Raw genomic sequence first — 12,064 nt, 5'->3', positions numbered from 1 at the left:
AGATTCTTCCATTTTTGCAAGCTACAGAAAGAAATTACTGAAGGCATATAAGTTATAGACTAGATTGCCGAGGAGCATTTCATGTAATTTCATTGAAGATGCTTGATAATTTTTATCCATTGTAACTTAGCTACTGACAAACCTTAAAGCTGAGTACTATGATAGCATCTGATTTGTATCCCATTACATACAAAACGCATCTTTGGTATTGTGACTGTGTTCCCTCCTCTCTTTGCCTAATGGCTTTAGCTACGTTGCAAAGCACACTCCTGCTCTAGCAATCTCTCTAATAAAGCTGTTAATTATTTGGTGGAAAACTTTAAAGGATATTGATCATTTTCTCCTGGAAAAATGATATATTCATCCGTTTTCACAATATTATTTGCTCTTTTCTTAAACTTGATATTGAACAAACTATTGTCTATACATTTCTAAGGTTCCTATGAATATCTGAAGATGTAGTAATACAGAAAGGATGGCATGCACTGTTTTAGCTCTTTTCCTATTTTCACATTAGCTGAGCCACTAATCCACAGTCCCTGATTTCCCAGTTGTGGTAAGATGCCTCAGCAGACACTGAGTAGGATGTGTCTATCACTGTACTTAAGAAGGAAGAGATAAGTCAACTTTTATTAAGTATCACATCCAGTCGATAGCCAGAAAATATAATTAATACAAATTGACAAAATAGAAAAGAGAAGTGCTGAACTTGTAAAATTAAAAAAAAATTCAAAAGGATTTGAAAGGACCTCTGAAAAAGAACTGAAGGGGATTCAATCAACAGCAAATATTTGTGAGATGAAATCGATCTGTCCAAATGAGGAAACCGTATATGATCAAACCCTGTTCTCCCTCAGGTTCTCAATTATTCAAATGATCTGATGATGGCCAACTTAAACCACACTATTTTTATACTGCCAAGTCAGATTTTCTTGTCTCTTCAAACATGCCTCAGAAATGGAAATGTTATTTTACCTGCCAATTCTGGGTGTTACTTTTCTAAGCTTCCATCCACCTTAACATGTGTTCCATGATCTGCGTGGCTTATAGTTCATTTGCACCATCACGCTCCAAAATCATAAACAACATATTTTTTAAATTTTTAATTTCAACTTCAGCTCTTTATTTAAATAACTCTGAAATGAGTAATATGGAATCAACCATTTGTGGCACTGCAGCCCAAGTCACAGTTGGCTTGCCACGGCAACACTTCTGACCCAAACCTTGAGGAGTCAGTAAGAAAAGACAACTGAAGAACATAGTTCAGCAGTCTAGATGTACCTGGATAAAATTAGTTGATAAAAGATAATTTTAGATATCGCAGGAAATGGTTAAAAGGAGAGTAGTAACAAAATGAGTAGTATGAATGAATATTTTTTGTCAACTAAATTTTGCATACACAAATGGGTGTTGTCTACCTCCACATAGGCACTTAGGAGACAATATATATACCATAATGGTGTAGCTAGAGCTCAAAACACTTGGAGGTTTTCAGAATTTCTTTAAGAGCCTGAGGCATACTTTTTTAATATTCTCAATGTGGTTATTCATTAATACTCTACTCTGTAGCATGTTACATTTGCATACCTCTTTATAATTTCAAGGTTCTTTCAGATGAGATAAAGCATCTCATTTGACCTTTCTCACCTCTCAAGGATGTGCTCAATTTTTAGTCAAATAAAAATAATAACACTGAGTTTTTTTTAATATGGCTCAGAAGTTGCTTCAGAAGAGTTTTCCATTAGTAAAGTTTAAAAAGTTTTTAAGCAATGGTAAAATTGTTAGAATACATGTCTACTTTTCAAGATGACTTAAAGGATAACATTCAGGTGAATAAACGTATTTTAAAATATCGCTGACAGTTACACTGGGATAACTCACATCTTACACTGGGATCACTTAAAGGAATTTTATTGAATTTCTGAGTTATTTTTACATAAATTGATCATGAAACAGTCTAGTGTCTTGCATGTATTGGGGAAGAATCAGTTAATAATCTAAGCTAACACTCACTTGGCCCTCCCTTTGCACACACACCACAATAAATGCTTTTATGCACAGTCTCCTTTAATCTCCCCAATATTATCACCTCCATTTTACCCATGAGGAAATTGAGGCTAGAAATATTATGTAATTTGTTTGGTGTCATACAACCAGTCAGAGTAGAATCAGACAGGTAAGTAATGTCTGTAAATAAACTGTATACTGTAAGTTCCTGGTTCAAAGATATAATAGTTCTAGAAGAGTAGTAAAGAATCTTGAGGTTAGCACAAAAGTCATCCAGAGGTGATTTAAGCCTCCAAACATAAATTGTATTTGTATTTAAAAAACAAATACAGACTTAGCGCTGGAGCTTACAGGCTCTTTGGTGGGGCTAATGGTGGACTCTGGGAGGGTTCACACCAATGAGCAGTTCCCAGAACCCCTGCTGCCAGTGCCCCTGTCTCCTCGGTGAGCCACAGCTGCCCCCCACCTCTACAGGCAACCCTCCAACACCAGCAGGACAAGCAACCCCAAAAGTCTGGACAATCATGAGGAAACAAAGAAACACCATGCAGGCAAAGGAGCAGGAAAAAAACCCACAAGACCAAATAAATGAGGAGGAAATAGGAAAAATGCCTGAAAAAGAATTTAGAGTAATGATAGTAAAAATGATACAAAATCTCGATAACAAAATAAAGTACAAGAAACAGTTCACAAGAACTCAGAAAAACAAACAGCAATGGATAACAAAATAACTGAAATTAAAAATACTCTAGATGCTGTAACCAGCAGAATGACTGAGGCAGAAGAACGAATAAGTGAGTTGGAAGATAGAATGGGGGAAATAAACGCCACAGAGCAGGAAAAAGAAAAAAGAATAAAAAGAATAGAAGACAGTCTCAGAGACCTCAGTGATAACATTAAGCGTACCAACATTCGAATTATAGGCATCCCAGAAGAAGAAGAAAACAAGAAAGGGTCTGAGAAAATATTTGAAGAGGTTATAGTGGAAAACTTCCCCAACATGGGAAAGGAAATAATTCACCAAGTCCAAGAAGCACAGAGAGTCCCATACAGAATAAACCCAAGGAGAAATACACCAAGACACATATTAATCAAACTAACGACAATTCAACACAAAGAAAAAATATTAAAAGCAGCAAGGGAAAAGCAACAAACAACATATAAGGGAAAACCCCTCAGGATAACAGCTGACCTTTCTACAGAAACTCTGCAGGCCAGAAGGGAATGGCAGGATATACTGAAAGTCCTGAAAGAGAGAAACCTACAGCCAAGAATACTCAACCCAGCAAGAATCTCATTCAGATTTGAGGGAGAAATCAAAAGCTTTCCAGACAAGCAAAAGTGAAGAGAATTCAGCACCACCAAACCAGCCTTACAACAAGTGCTAAAGGAACTTCTCTAAGGAGGACACACAAGAAAAGGAAAACACCTACAAATACAAACCCCAAACAATTAAGAAAATGGTAATAGGAACACACATGTCAATAATCACCTTAAATGTAAATGGATTAAATGCTGCAACCAAAAGACACAGACTGGCTGAATGGATACAAAAACAAGACCCTTCTATATGCTGCCTACAAGAAACCCACTTCAGACCAAGGGATACATATAGACTGAAAGGAAAGGGATGGAAAAAGATATTCCATGCAAATGGAGGTCAAAAGAAAGCTGGAGTAGCAATACTCATATCAGACAAATTAGACTTGAAAGTAAAGACTATTAAAAGAGACAAGGAAGGACACTACATCATGATCAAGGGATCCATTCAAGAAGAACATATCACAATGGTGAACATCTATGCCCCCAATATAGGAGCACCTCAATACATAAGGCAAATGCTAACAGCTATAAAAGGGGACATTGACAGGAACACAATAATAGTGGGGGACTTGAACACCCCACTTACATCAATGGACAGATCATCCAAACAGAAAATAAAGACACACAAGCTTTAAATGACACATTAGACCATCTCAACTTAATTGATATTTATAGGACATTCCATCCAAAAACAACAGACTACACTTTCTTCTCAAGTGCACATGGAACATTTTCCAGGATAGATCACATCTTGGGTCACAAATCAAACCTCAGCAAATTCAAGAAAATTGAAATCATATCAAGCATCTTCTCAGACCACAACGCCATGAGACTAGATATCAATTACAGGAAAAAAACTGCAAAAAATACAAACACATGGAGGCTAAACAACTCACTCTTAAACAACCAAGGAATCACTACAGAAATCAAAGAGGAAATCAAAAAATATCTAGAAACAAATGACAATGAAAACACAACCACCCAAAACCTATGGGATGCAGCAAAAGCAGTTCTAAGGCGGAAGTTTATAGCAATACAGTCCTACCTCAAGAAACAAGAAAATGATTGAATAAACAACCTAACCTTACACCTAAAACAACTAGAGAAAGAAGAACAAAGAAACCCCGAAGTGAGCAGAAGGAAAGAAATCATAAAGATCAGAGCAGAAATAAATGAAAAAGAAAGGAAAGAAACCATAAGAAAAATAAATAAAACTAAAAGCTGGTTCTTTGAGAAGATTAACAAAATTGATAAACCATTAGCCAGACTCATCAAGAAAAAAAGGGAGAACATGCAAATCAACAGAATTAGAAATGAAAAAGGAGAAGTAACAAACGGACACCTCAGAAATACAAAACATCATGAGAGACTACTACAAGAAACTATATGCCAATCAACTGGATAACCTGGAAGAAATGGATACATTCTTAGAAAAATATAATCTTCCAAGACTGAACCAGGAAGAAATAGAAACCATGAACAGACCAATCACAAGTATGGAAATTGAGGCAGTGATTAAAAATCTCCCAACACACAAAAGCCCAGGACCGGGTGGGTTCACGGGCGAATTCTATCAAACATTTTGAGAAGAGTTAACACCTATCCTTCTCAAACTCTTCCAAAATATTGCAGATGGCAGAACACTCCCAAACTCATTCTATGAGGCTACCATCACCCTGATACCAAAACCAGGCAAAGATGTCACAAAACAAGAAAACTACAGACCAATATCCCTGATGAATATAGATGCAAAAATCCTCAACAAAATACTAGCTAACAGACTCCAACAGCACATTAAAAAAATCATACACCATGATCAAGTGGGGTTTATCCCTGGGATGCAAGGATTCTTCAATATACGCAAATCAATCAACGTGATACATCATATCAACAACTTGAAGGATAAAAACCATATGATCATCTCAATAGATGCAGAAAAAGCTTTTGACAAAGTACAAAGTACAACATCCATTTATGATAAAAGCTCTCCAGAAAATGGGCATAGAAGGAAATTACCTCAACATAATAAAAGCCATATATGAGAAACCAAAAGCCAACATCATTCTCAATGGGGAAAAACTGGAAGAATTCCCTCTAAGAACAGGAACAAGACAAGGGTGTCCACTCTCACCACTATTATTCAACATAGTTTTGGAAGTTTTAGCCACAGCAATCAGAGAAGAAAAAGAAATCAAAGGAATCCAAATTGGAAAAGAAGAAGTAAAATTGTCACTCTTTGCAGATGACATGATATTATATATAGAAAACCCTAAAGACTCTACCAGAAAACTGCTAGCACTCATTGATGAGTTTAGTAAAGTAGAAGGATACAAAATTAATGCACAGAAATCTCTTGCATTCCTATACACGAACAACGGAAGAGCAGAAAGAGAAATTAAGGAAACTCTCCCATTCACCATTGCAACAAAAAGAATAAAATACCTAGGAATAAACCTGCCTAAGGAGGCAAAAGATCTGTATGCAGAAAACTTTAAGACATTGCTGAAAGAAATCAAAGATGACACAAACAGATGGAGGGACATACCATGTTCCTGGATTGGAAGAATCAACATCATGAAAATGTCTGTACTACCCAAAGCAATTTACAGATTCAATGCAATCCCGATCAAATTACCAATGGCATTTTTCAGAGAACTAGAGCAAGAAATCTTACGATTTGTATGGAAACGCAAAAGACCCCGAATAGCCAAAGCAGTCTTGAGAAGGAACAATGGAGTTGGTGGAATCAGGCTTCCTGACTTCAAGGCCATAGTGATCAAGACAGTATGGTACTGGCACAAAAATAGAAAGGAAGATCAATGGAATAGAATAGAGGACTCAGAAGTAAGCCCAAACACATATGGGCACCTTATCTTTGACAAAGGAGGCACGAGTATACAATGGAAAAAAGACAGCCTCTTCAATAAGTGGTGCTGGGAAGATTGGACAGCTACATGGAAAAGAATGAAATTAGAACACTTCCTAACACCATACACAAAAATAAACTCCAAATGGATTAAAGACCTACATGTAAGGCCAGACACTATAAAACTCCTAGAGGAAAACATAGGCAGAACACTCTATGACATATATCAAAGCAAGATCCTTTTTGACCCACCTCCTAGAATCAGGGAAATAAAATCGAGAATAAACAAATGGGACCTCATGAAACTTAAAAGCTTTTGCACAGCAAAAGAAACCATAAACAAGACTAAAAGGCAACCCTCAGAATGGGAAAAAATAATTGCCTATGAAACAACGGACAAAGGATTAACCTCCAAAATATACAAGCAGCTCATGCAGCTTCATACCAAAAAAGCAAATAACCCAATCCACAAATGGGCAGAAGACCTAAATAGACATTTCTCCGAAGAAGACATACAGATGGCCAACAAACACATGAAAAGATGCTCAACATCACTAATCACCAGAGAAATGCAAGTCAAAGCCACAGTGAGGTATCACCTCACACCAATCAGAATGGCCATCATCACAAAATCTGCAAACAACAAATGTTGGAGAGGATGTGGAGAAAAGGGAACTCTCCTGCACTGTTGGTGGGACTGTAAGTTGGTACAGCCACTATGGAAAACAATTTGGAAGTTCCTTAAAAAACTACAAATAGAACTACCATATGATCCAGTAATCCCACTTCTGGGCATATACCCAAAGAAAAACATAATCCCAAAAGAAACATATATCATAATGTTTATTGCAGCACTATTTACAATAGCCAGGACATGGAAGCAACCTAAATGCCCATCAACAAATGAATGGATACAGAAGATGTGGCATATATACACAATGGAATATTACTCAGCTATAAAAAGGGATGAGATGGAGCTATATGTAATGAGGTGGATAGAACTACAATCTGTCATACAGAGTGAAGTAAGTCAGAAAGAGAAGGACAAATATTGTATGCTAACTCACATATATGGAATCTAAAAATGGTACTGATGAACTCAGTGACAAGAACAAGGACGCAGATACAGAGAATGGACTGGAGAACTCGAGGTATGGGAGGGGCGGGGGGTGAAGGGGAAGCTGAGACGAAGCGAGAGAGTAGCACAGACATATATATACTACCAACTGTAAAATAGATAGTCAGCGGGAAGTTATATAACAAAGGGAGTCCAACTCGAGGATGGAAGATGCCTTAGAGGACTGGGGCGGGGAGGGTGGGGGGGACTCGAGGAGGGGGGAGTCAAGGAAGGGAGGGAATACGGGGATATGTTTAAAAAACAGATTATTGAACTTGGTGTACCCCCAAAAAAATTTTAAAAAATTTAAAAAAATTAAAAAAAAAAAACAAATACAATTAACTGTACCATTCTAATTGTAGAATTTCCAAATTGCATATTAGTGTAAAAAGTGAAAAGGATAAATGTAAACATGAATTTTTTCTTACCTACCAATCATTACACTCCCACATGTGCAAATTCTCTTCAAACACATCAGCCTCTAAAAGAAACCAGCTACCAAAAATGATAAAATACACACACACAGACATTTTTTAAGTACAACAGAATCATGAAATTTCTTTTTGTTTACTGTGCAACTGAAGGGTTTAAACATTTCTTTGGCCATAAGTCACAGGATGGCATAAAACATAAAGAAGGAAGGAAGTTTGGAAGGACGGATGGGACGGAGAGAGTAAGGGAGGGAGGAAGGTTGGAAAAGAAGGAAGAGTGTGGCAGAATATTATTTTTTTTAAATCTTAGATTTGCCTTTTATTCTCTATTTGTTCAGGAACATCTTATCAATGAAATAATGTCTGCAGTGTTCTTTTCAAATTAAAGGACAGAAGCTAATAAGCTATTTCCTCCCAAACACTCAGATTTTCTGAAGTACTCAATAATGATGCTTTGAAAAGGACTCAATTAGTTTATTGCTAATTGTTTTCAATCACTTCAAATAATGTTTCTATCATCAGAACCCTTCAGGTGCAATTAAAATTGTTTCTTCCTGAGTGAATTCATTCAACCCAGACTTGCAATTCTATGAGATATTCACTGAGAAGTCTGAGATATCAGTATTTCTTTAGGTTGCAAACTTTGATATCTTTTACGATGATATGGGTTGTACGAAAACAGAAATAATACTTCCTGTTGTTAGATATGACATTGGGCATATCAAGTTTTTCTTTCATTGTAGATTGTTGTATATCAATCATTTCTGATTGAAATATAGATAAATAATTTCTCAGGTTTAAAATCTGCTTTCTTTGCCTTTGCTAGAATTAAACAATGACCGAATCACTCTCATATCATTATTTGGTAAATGGAGATTTAATCAAATGCAGTTCTTAAACTATCCTGTCTGCCTCCACATGCAGAAAAAACGGAAGAATTTCATCATATTTCAATATCTTATTTGGAACATGGTGGGGGTAGAGATGGATGTTTGTGGATAAATTTGCAAACATCTGATTTAAGAGTCTCTCCCCTTCCTGCACTTGTCAATTGTCACACTGGATCATCTTTACCATGAAATATATGAGAAGATCATGCATCTCACCTTCCCTGGAAATTTTTACTTTAACTATATTAAAGGGCAAGAGAAAGGGATAGGGATAGAGGAATTTGAAATGCCATAGAATTAAAGACAGATTGGAGAATATCTAAGGATCAAACTGGTTGGAGACAGAAGGAATGGGATTGACCCATAGGAATAACTTGGGTAATTTGGTAAGTCAACTCTACTTTTGTGAGTTTCAATACCCAGCTTTGAGCAAGCACCACTGAACTAGAAAGAACTAAGCGTCCAGAGGAAGGAGGGGGTCTCTCTTTTCCTGAAATTACCCAGCCAAGGCCAGCAGCATTAGAAGGAAAAAAAAAAGCCTAATTTGCAAAACAAATGTATGAGCATATAGTGTGTTTAGCAAGCACCTGTCCTATTCTATCTCTTTAAGAAATCTAGGCACTGACTAGTAAATAATTGACATATGCAATTTCTTCAGAATAATATTAAAAGACCCAGGTAGAATCAAGAAAGACTTCAACTACAAAATTGTGGTCAAAACTGTCAAAGACTTTCAGAATACAATTTGCCAAGTCTTTGTGCTTTTTCCAACTCACCCACGTGCCCACCCCCTCCCTGCCACCCACAATTCTTGCTATTGTTTCTATTTCCTTTTTGTTTTCTTATCTGTAAAATTGAGATAGCTGTATCTAACTCAGAATTACTTACAGCACGACATAATGCAACACATATTTAGGACCCACCTGGCACATGGTAAGCCTTAATAATTCATGTTTGTTCCTTTGCCATTAAGCCTCTCTTAAAATGCATATGTACCCAGGATGGGACAATACCGAACTACAGAATTATGGATTCCACCTGTGGATAAGCTTTTGCTAGGGAAACAGCATAAAGAAGGTTTGAGAGTGAATAAATAGAGTTTAGGAAGGAGGAAGAAGACATAGTAAAAGCGCAGAAGAGACCCACTCCTGCCTGTTTCATATTTCATGTTTTGCTTAACCTCATCCTGACTATAAGGCTTATTTATCGAAAATGTATTTCCAAAATATAGGCAGTTACAGAGTGGTCTTGCTTTTATTGATTATAAAGGGATGTTAGCCTTGACCCAGTGTTTACATGTGAATTAGTCTCTAACTGTAAAAGATTGAAAACCTCAACAACACCCTCACCAACCCACTTGAAAGTCTAGGTGACTGGCGTGTTGAGACCACATGTCAGAGTGATTACAGCAGGGGGTAGAGTGCAGCCCAAGGCGAGGTGGCAGCTAATCATCAGTGAGCAAGCATTGTACGGCTCAGTATCACATGTAAAGTCACCACCAAGTGGGGATTTCTGAATGGCAAGATCACTTCCTTAAGTTCGCGTGGCTAATAGGTGACAAAGCAAGTTATTCTAAAACAGGTCAGACTTCAAACTCCTTTCCACTGCACAACTCAATACCCCTGAACTCACTTACTTTGTCCCAGCTTCCCCTTCGCCCCCCACCCTGTGTCCTCAAGTCCATTCTCTACATCTGCATCTTTACTCTTGCCCTGTCAGTAACACTGATATACATACACTACCAAAAGTAAAATAGCTAGCTAGTGGGAAGCTGCTGCATAACACAGGGAGATCAACCCGATGATGGGTGATGACTTAGAGGGCTGGGGTAGGGAGGGTGGGAGGGGGTCACAAGAGGGAGGGGATATGGGGATATATGTATAAATACAGCTGATTCACTTTGTTGTACAGCAAAAACTGGCACAACAGTGTACAGCAATTATTCTCCAATAAAGAGCTTAAAAAACAAAATACCCCTGAACTCAGAAAACCCTTGAAAAGTAAGCTGATTAGGTTAGGTTATTTTTTAGGTTATTTGTAGGTTTTACAGGATATTTTTAAATTTTCCCTGGTTCCATTCTCTTTTTATTCTCATCTAGTCTCTCAGATATTTTTTCTCTTCCCTGTCCTCCTTTCTTCTCAAATTCAACTCTGGTTATAAGGTGAGTATCCTGAAGAGATTCCATATGCCAGATGCCCGAGTGTGGCCATCTGATGGGGAGATTGGCTCAATCCTTTACTCACAGTCGTCCAAACAAACACAGCTTTCAAAGATTTTAGACCTGTCTGTATGACCTTCAGCAAGTCCCATCATCTCTCTGAACTTTAGTTCCTCATTTATAAAGTAAAGTGCTTGTACCAAATGATCACTGAATTTCCTTCTAGGTATCTAGTCTAAAACAGAAAACACTGATGCCATGATACAGAACATTTATTTACTTGATGTCTTATATGATAACCTAGTATTACTTAATACATGAAAGACACTTTAAAAGTAATGCATAAAATGTGACTTCAGTTACAACTTTATGCATGTGGTGATAAGTCTAATTTGTTTATCACATATAGGGATGTGTCTTTTCTGCATAAGACTGAGTGAAATAATCTTTTCATAAATGAAGGGAAGAATAGCTAGAACAAAGGTTCTTTAGCTTTGATTTAATGGATAGAACGATATGACTCAGCAAAGAATTCTAACCTGTCATTAAATGTTTAGCAACTAATTGCATTTTGTTTTAGCTAATCTTATAGGAGCTGTGATCTGGGGTCTTCACTAATTCAGCTATGGTGTCGCACAATATTTAAAAACAAACAGTACATAGAGTGGCACCATGGAGGGACCAAAAGATAACAGTGACTGGAAGTCAGAGATGAAGGAATAAAAGTGAATTTGATAGTACTTTCTCTTCTCACAGATATTCCCAGGAGACCCTTTTAAATAGGCCTAAACAAATGGTGCTGCCTCTGATGATTTATTGCAGAACAAGCTGACAGAGCACAGGGGCGTGTTATCTGGTCCCCTGTAGTGTAGGGGCTATTTCAGAAAATGAAGAGACACCAGAAGTGTAGCAGTTGGAGCAAATGCTCTGTATCATCCAGTGAGCAAGAAGACAGAAGCTGGGAATCACAGCTTACCTAAAAAGACAGTTTTTAAATCTTACGTGTTGGTAATTTTAGTATTTTGTTTTCTTCATTTATTAAAACTATTAATGAGAATCTATGAGAATTTCATCACAGATGGGTAGCTGCCATAAAGCTTATAATAAATTATTCTACTTTACTACTACTTTGGCTACACATCTATTACCCAGTATGGATGTAATTAAACGTGACTATTTGAACACATAAGCATTTATCTCTATTTATCTAGAAAATCTACATATACATTCATATATTTATGTTTATTGTTGTGTTTATGCTTTATGAACAG

The sequence above is a fragment of the Hippopotamus amphibius genome, chromosome 14 (assembly GCF_030028045.1).
Source record: "Hippopotamus amphibius kiboko isolate mHipAmp2 chromosome 14, mHipAmp2.hap2, whole genome shotgun sequence".
In the NCBI taxonomy this organism is placed as follows: domain Eukaryota; kingdom Metazoa; phylum Chordata; class Mammalia; order Artiodactyla; family Hippopotamidae; genus Hippopotamus; species Hippopotamus amphibius.
Note: the sequence above shows the minus strand (reverse complement) of the source record.